This window comes from Limulus polyphemus, unplaced genomic scaffold (genome assembly GCF_000517525.1).
Source record: "Limulus polyphemus unplaced genomic scaffold, Limulus_polyphemus-2.1.2 Scaffold141, whole genome shotgun sequence".
Taxonomy (NCBI): domain Eukaryota; kingdom Metazoa; phylum Arthropoda; class Merostomata; order Xiphosura; family Limulidae; genus Limulus; species Limulus polyphemus.
The window spans coordinates 956522-963380 of record NW_013665751.1 but is presented as its reverse complement, the minus strand read 5'-3'; the positions used below and the strand labels follow the sequence as shown (position 1 = coordinate 963380).

Genomic DNA, 6859 nt, shown 5'->3' with positions numbered 1-6859 from the left:
TGACGAAAATTTCCCCATCGAAAACCTCTGGGCCATACTCGACCAGCAAGTCAAGAAACAAAAAAAAAAAAAAAACAACTTCGAAGAGCGATCTACTCCAAGTTTTGAAACAAGAGTGAGCGAAAATCCCACAATATAAAATTGACGAGATGATTCTCACGATGCCCCAAAGGATCAAGGAACTCCACAAAGCGAAAGGAAGATCTACTAGATATTAGTTAAATTATAAATATATCAATTCATGTGAATATGACTGAAAAATTTAATTTTTTTCTGAAAAGGTGATGTCTATTTACTTGTGACCACGCTGTGTACTCTTGCTGTCATAAGTTCTGAAGAAATGTTATTATTATTATGCGCAAGTATCTGGCGTTTAAAGGTTTCGTCGTCACATTAAAACCTTGAGAAAGAACGATAGAAGATGAGAAGGGAGTTTTAAAGCAAAATCCAAAAACCCTGCGAAACATGCATATATTTTAAATTTGATATAGATTCGAATAAGGTTAAATATCTCTCTTTAAATACAACTGTACAATGTTAATGACATTTGATTTATAGAGTATCCAGATTTTTATGCAATCACCAACTATCAGCCTAAAGCTAACCATTAAACTGAAGATACAAAAATATTATAGAAGATGACATAGAGTATCATTTACTGGGTTTTACTAAATAGATATGAATAACTAAAAACATACATACCTACCGCCCCAAGGCGAAGGTAGAAACTTCCACAGTGACGGCCTTCACTTACTTTAATCTTATTGGTATCACTTTTAGTGCTGAAGCTCCAGCCATTGTTGTGGTAAAACGGGACCATTTTTTTTGCAAAAAACTGAAAGAATGTTGTTGATCGACCATCATTGCTCTTTTCAACCGTCTTTTGGTGGCGTAGAAGGAAAACATAAACATAGAAGAGGAAAGCGATGCTACCGAAGTAAAGATACAGGTAGAACCCCTGACGTAATAAAATATAAACATGCAACTTTAAGCATATTACTATCAAAATTTAACCGAATTATAGCGTAATCTAAGTTTCAATAAGGCTATAAGAGAAAGAAAAACACACAAAATCTTGTTATACTTACACGTATTAGTAGAATACCTATCGTAATTAAAGAGTACATTAAGTGTAGTAATTGTGTAAACTTTACTGTAACTCTATATTTAAGTAAAAGAAATAATATAATGTTCACAATAAGTAAATATCACAAGTCTAAATTTCAATAAAGGTTCTCCGAGTATCGATTTATAATATTTGCACCATTAATTTTGTGTTATTTTCTAAAACAAATATTGCTTCCCCGGCATGTATATGTATATGCTAATATAATTATACAGTGTTTACAGATTGGGATAGACAATAAAAAAAGAAACTGTATAGTGCATGAACGTATACCTTATTTATCAAAGGCCAAAAATAAATTAAGTATGTAATAGCTACCAAAGTTACCCTTGTCATTAAGATATTTTAAACGTATTAGCTCATACATATGACTGAGTGTATTTTTCTGCATCGCTTCTTTAGTATCATTTTAAATAAATAATCACTGAATTATCGTCCACCATACTTACTTCATAATAAGAGATAGGAATGCGATGAGAAATAACTTCACCAAGGGGAAGCATACACCCATGACGACTAACAACTTAGCATACATAGCACTTAGCATTTTCAGTAATCCGTCCCTGTAAAACAGAAAACAATAACAAATATGGGTTTAAAATATTTAACGTATAATCTATATATATATATATATATCTATATATATGATAGAAGGATTGTTTGTTTGTAATTAAGCACAAAGCTACAAAATGGGCTAGCTGTGCTCTGCCCACCACAGGTATCGAAACCCGGATTCTAGCGTTGTAAGTACGCAGACATACCGCTGTGCCATTAGGGGGCATGATAGAAGGACACAGACTAATTTGCGCATCTAAAGTATAAGATACAGGAATTCAGAGAACATGTTACACTGTAGTGCAAGTGTGTAACAATAGTTACGTCCCCCGTTGGAACAGCGATAAGTCTTCGGAGGTACAACGCTAAAATCAGGGGTTCGATTCCAGTTGGTGGACACAGCAGATGCCCTATGTGGCTTTGCTACAAGAAAACACACAAACAACAGTTACGAAATGAAAAACTTCATACTTAAAGTGCAATGGAATATTTCTATACCTCTCTTCGTACTTCACATCTGATAACAATCCATTCAGACATGCATTTATTAAATAATCTAAGAAATAGGGTATGATCCGAGTGACATTATACGTGATTGAAATTACTGTAGAACTCTCAAATTAAACATGTTTTTACTATAGCCTGACCTTTTAAAGGTAAATCTCCGTTTTGTGGAAATAATATCTGGTAGTTAGAAGAGAAAATCAGCCATAAATCCTGCTCATGGTTAAAGTAAAATATTACTATTATTACATGCTTCGATAAATGTAAACATTGTTTACACGTATGTTTTGTTATATTCTTCTACTCTACATCCAAATGCACAAGCTTACATCTGTATTTACATCAAACGATTCAGTTTGGCAAAATGTGCCTGTAAGTCCATCGCTACCAAAAGTTCATGTTTATATATGTATAAGGAATGTTTACAGATTATGCGCGATGACTGGTGGAGAAATAAGTAGTAAAGGAGATTGTTGCATGCCAAACATAAAATTATAGCTGTGTCATATTAGTGACAATAATTATAACAATATCATCATTGGTGACAACAATTTTCATTTTTCGGTTTGTACATTTTAAGAGGCATGCTATACCGTTAAAGGTAATCAAATTATCGTGAATTTTTAACACATCTTGGCTTCTGTGAAAGTAATTTGTAACTTTAAGTCAACATATTAGCTAACCTTAAGTTTTGTGTTCTAAACTCCATACTGCGCCTATAGCAGTCGGTTTTCATTTTTACTATAATGGACGTAGCGTGTATATACGTATCTATGTATACGGCCGAAGTTATAAATACAATGTGGCGCCATCTATTGAAAGGCAACACAAATAAAATCCATAACAAATTTCACACTATTGGTATTCAAGCTTCACAGAAAAATAACTACGGTGTGTGCAACAACCATTTCTTTATCACAGAACATAATATTATATAAAAGTATTCTCCACACAACAAGAACACGACTTTCACTAGGACTGTACATGAGGGTTTGATTATATCTTTATTGGTGTAATTGTAAATATACTACATAAAAAATGGAGTTCTTAAAAGAAAACTGTTATTTTTTCTATAAAGAGTAGGACTTTTAATATATAAAAACATTACAGTTTATATCAGAACAATCCGAACATTTTTCCTGTGCAGTACTTCCCAGAATATTCTTTTTGGAAAATGTTCACTTTTTCAAATTTTTTCCAATGAGGTTAATAATTAGCACAAATAGCCGTAGGGTATCGTTTCTGCTATCTGTGATAATACAAAAAGAAATCATATTAAAATCCACTATTTCCCAAATTATGGCTTTATTTGAAAATTTGCTATTCTAGAGAAAAAGTGTTCAAATTTTATAGTTTTCTCTGATAGTAAACATTGTCTTCCAAAGTTAAAGTAATTTTACACCCATGGATAGTGATATAAACACAAATAATCATAAGAAGAAGAAGTCAGAAGGCATAAAGGTACACAAACAATAACTGAGTACTGAGACTACAAGTAGTTTCATAACGTTGTTGTTGTTTATAGTTATGCACAAAGCTACACAAAGGGCTATCTGTGCTCTGCCCACCACGGGTATCGAAACTCGGTTTCTAGTGATATAAGTCCGCATACACACAACTGTGCCACTGGGGGCTGTTTCATAACGATCCAATACGATATAAGTATGACAACATACAACAAATATATTCATTTCATCGACACAGAAATTAAAAATGCATATAAATAAGTTAGTTTAAAGCTAAACTAAAGCACATCATTTTTGTTTGATTTGTTTTATCGCATAGATACACAATAGGCGGGCTGGCATGGCCAGGTGGTTAGGGCACTCGACTCCCAATCTGCGGGTCGCGGGTTCGTATCCCCGTCCCACCAAACATGCTCGCCGTGGGGGCGTTATAATGTGACGGTCAATCCAACTATTTGTTGATAAAAGAGTAGCCCAAGAATTGGCGGTGGGTGATGATGACTAGCTGCCTTCCCTCTAGTCTTACACTGCTAAATTAGGGACGGCTAGCGCAGATAGACCTCTTGTAGCTTTGCGCGAAATTCAAAACAAATACACAATAGGTTATTTTCAAAATATGTTGTCCCCAAGTGAGTCAACTGTAAGTTTACTGACTTACGACGCTAAAATAGAGGAAAACATATTTTGGACTTGTGTTTGTTTGTTTTAGCACAAAGCTACACAACAGGCTACCTGAGTTCTATCTACCACAGGAATTCGATTCCCGGATTTTAGCATCATAAGTTTGTAAACTTACCGCTGACCCATTAAATATTTTATTTATTATTAGAGCAAAAGTTTGGTTTGTTTGTTTTTCAACTTACACATAACATCGTAACACATAACAACAGAATGGTGAGCACTTAAAGTCAGTACTCCTTGTATAAATTATTATGCTATGGTTGCTAAGACGTACATTTACGGATGATGGAATTCAAAAGTTTGTCTTCCTGGTTGATCATAAATTGAGGATTCATTGTGTCTCTTTATAAGCCACCCACTTGTTTTCACGCATAGATATGTATGTATCACTTGCGAAATTACGCAATTCGTAAAATGATGATTTTCACTTATATCCATATCTGTTTTCGATTTTAAATCTGCTGATTCGAAATGACGATGTAATCGTAGTAAAAGTTTGGTCAGAATGAAACTGATGAAAATAGCAGGTTCTCGTTCTTATACGTCCTTTATATAACACGATATCTAATACGAGACAAAATGCTGAAAATCAAGCAATTGAAAATTATTTTATTCGAATTTAAGACACTTCGAAAAAAAACAAGTAAAAATAAAAAGTCCTCATTACGCTATTTTAAACAAAGTACATTTTAAGAATGGTTCTACTTGAAAATTTCATGCAGAAAAAAAAGAAAGTAAAAATCAAATGATACAATTAAGAAATTTATACTGATAAAATATTGCAAGTTCATGATTTTAATACCTTCTAACACACTTAAATATTACAACAATGACCACGCACAGGAACTCACCCTTCTTTTTGCCAGTTACAACGCACGTGCTTTTCTGGAGTAAGGGTATTAGGCAAGCTTGCATAGGAACCTTGGAGAGAACTGTTGCGAGATAGAGCCATCTGATTCAAGTCTATGGTTAGTGTGCCAGTTCGTTTCTTAGGGGTTATCTGAATGTTATTTGTTTTTCCAAGCCCGGAATCTTCACTTCTTTTGACCAGGCAATCTTCATGACTTGAAAAGTCTTCTACATAAGAAATGAAGATATCAGTAATCAATTTACGTTGTTTATTTTGCTTATAGGAAGGGTAGTATTTTAGCTAATGAGCAATTGGTTAACTTCAAAATGAAAATCAAAAATTGTTTTAACCTGGCTTCTCTAAGTAGACATCGGTCACATCTTGTTTACTTTTAGGCATGTTAATAGATTTGAGGGAATCTGGTTTTGAAGAGTTACTCGCCGATGATGAACTATCTTCGGGAGACATAATAGCTTCAGGAAAGACTGGCAGTCTATCAGGCGGTGGATTTCCCGGCCACCTATAGCATCAGAAATATATATATATACATAGATTAATGATATGGTATGAATCTCGTCAAACATCTAGATTCTAACTGACAGGCGAAGTATGAAAAACGACGAAAGAAAACTAAGTTAAAGTTAAAACAAATTCCAAGTTATATACATCTGACAAATCTGAGGCTCAAAATAGTAGTTCTTAGGTTTTATTATCTTTTTTTTAGCTGAAACTTAACTGTTTTACATGTTAATTTTATCTATCATAACAGCAAAGATATGTTCGCTCTAATATTTCGTACATATGAATAATCTATTCTATGAGCAGTGAGAGATGCGACAGTTAAGTAAGAGATAAAATATGAATATTAGAATAATGTGAGTTACAAGGCAGACAATGTTAATCTATTAATAAATAATAATGAAACATAATCAGAAAAACAAATAAACATAAGAATATGCTTCTTACAAATTTCAGGAACCTGAATTAAATTATCAAATAAATTGTTATCGAAATGGACAACGGTACAGAACAACAAATGTTGATTTATCAAATAAAAATATCGTGGATTGGCAGAGAAACAATGCATAAACAGTCCATGAAAACATTTAGAAATAAATCAGAATAATACTTACTGACGACAAAAATAGAGTGAGCAATAACTTTAACTATCGAAAGACACCTGATTTATGAGTGTACCGTATTTGAATAGTAACATATTGAAGTGAAAAAATATTTGTCTCATCATGAAAACTCATATTTCCGTTATAGATATTTAAAAATTGAAAACTTCGCTTTAAAGAATTTTTGTGAAAGAAAATTTGCAGGCAGATAAAAGGAATGTAAGAAGAAAATCAGTTTTTATGTTCTGTAGTGAGCACTTGTTTTTATTATATTGATGCACCTTGCAACCTAACACTTAATATACACATATTTATTTATTTATTTATTATAATACAGTGAGCACTTGTGTTTATATATTGATGCACCTTGCAACCTAACACTTAATATACACATATTTATTTATTTATTTATTATAATACAGTGAGCACTTATTTTTATATATTGATGCACCTTGCAACCTAACACTTAATATACACATATTTATTTATTTATTTATTATAATACAGTGAGCACTTATTTTTATATATTGATGCACCTTGCAACCTAACACTTAAT

General features: G+C 32.7%; 1 pseudogene; it reads right to left on the bottom strand.

Annotated features, from left to right (window-relative positions):
* Positions 1 to 6859, bottom strand: part of LOC106474707 — a 66515-nt pseudogene that overhangs the window by 20165 nt on the left and 39491 nt on the right.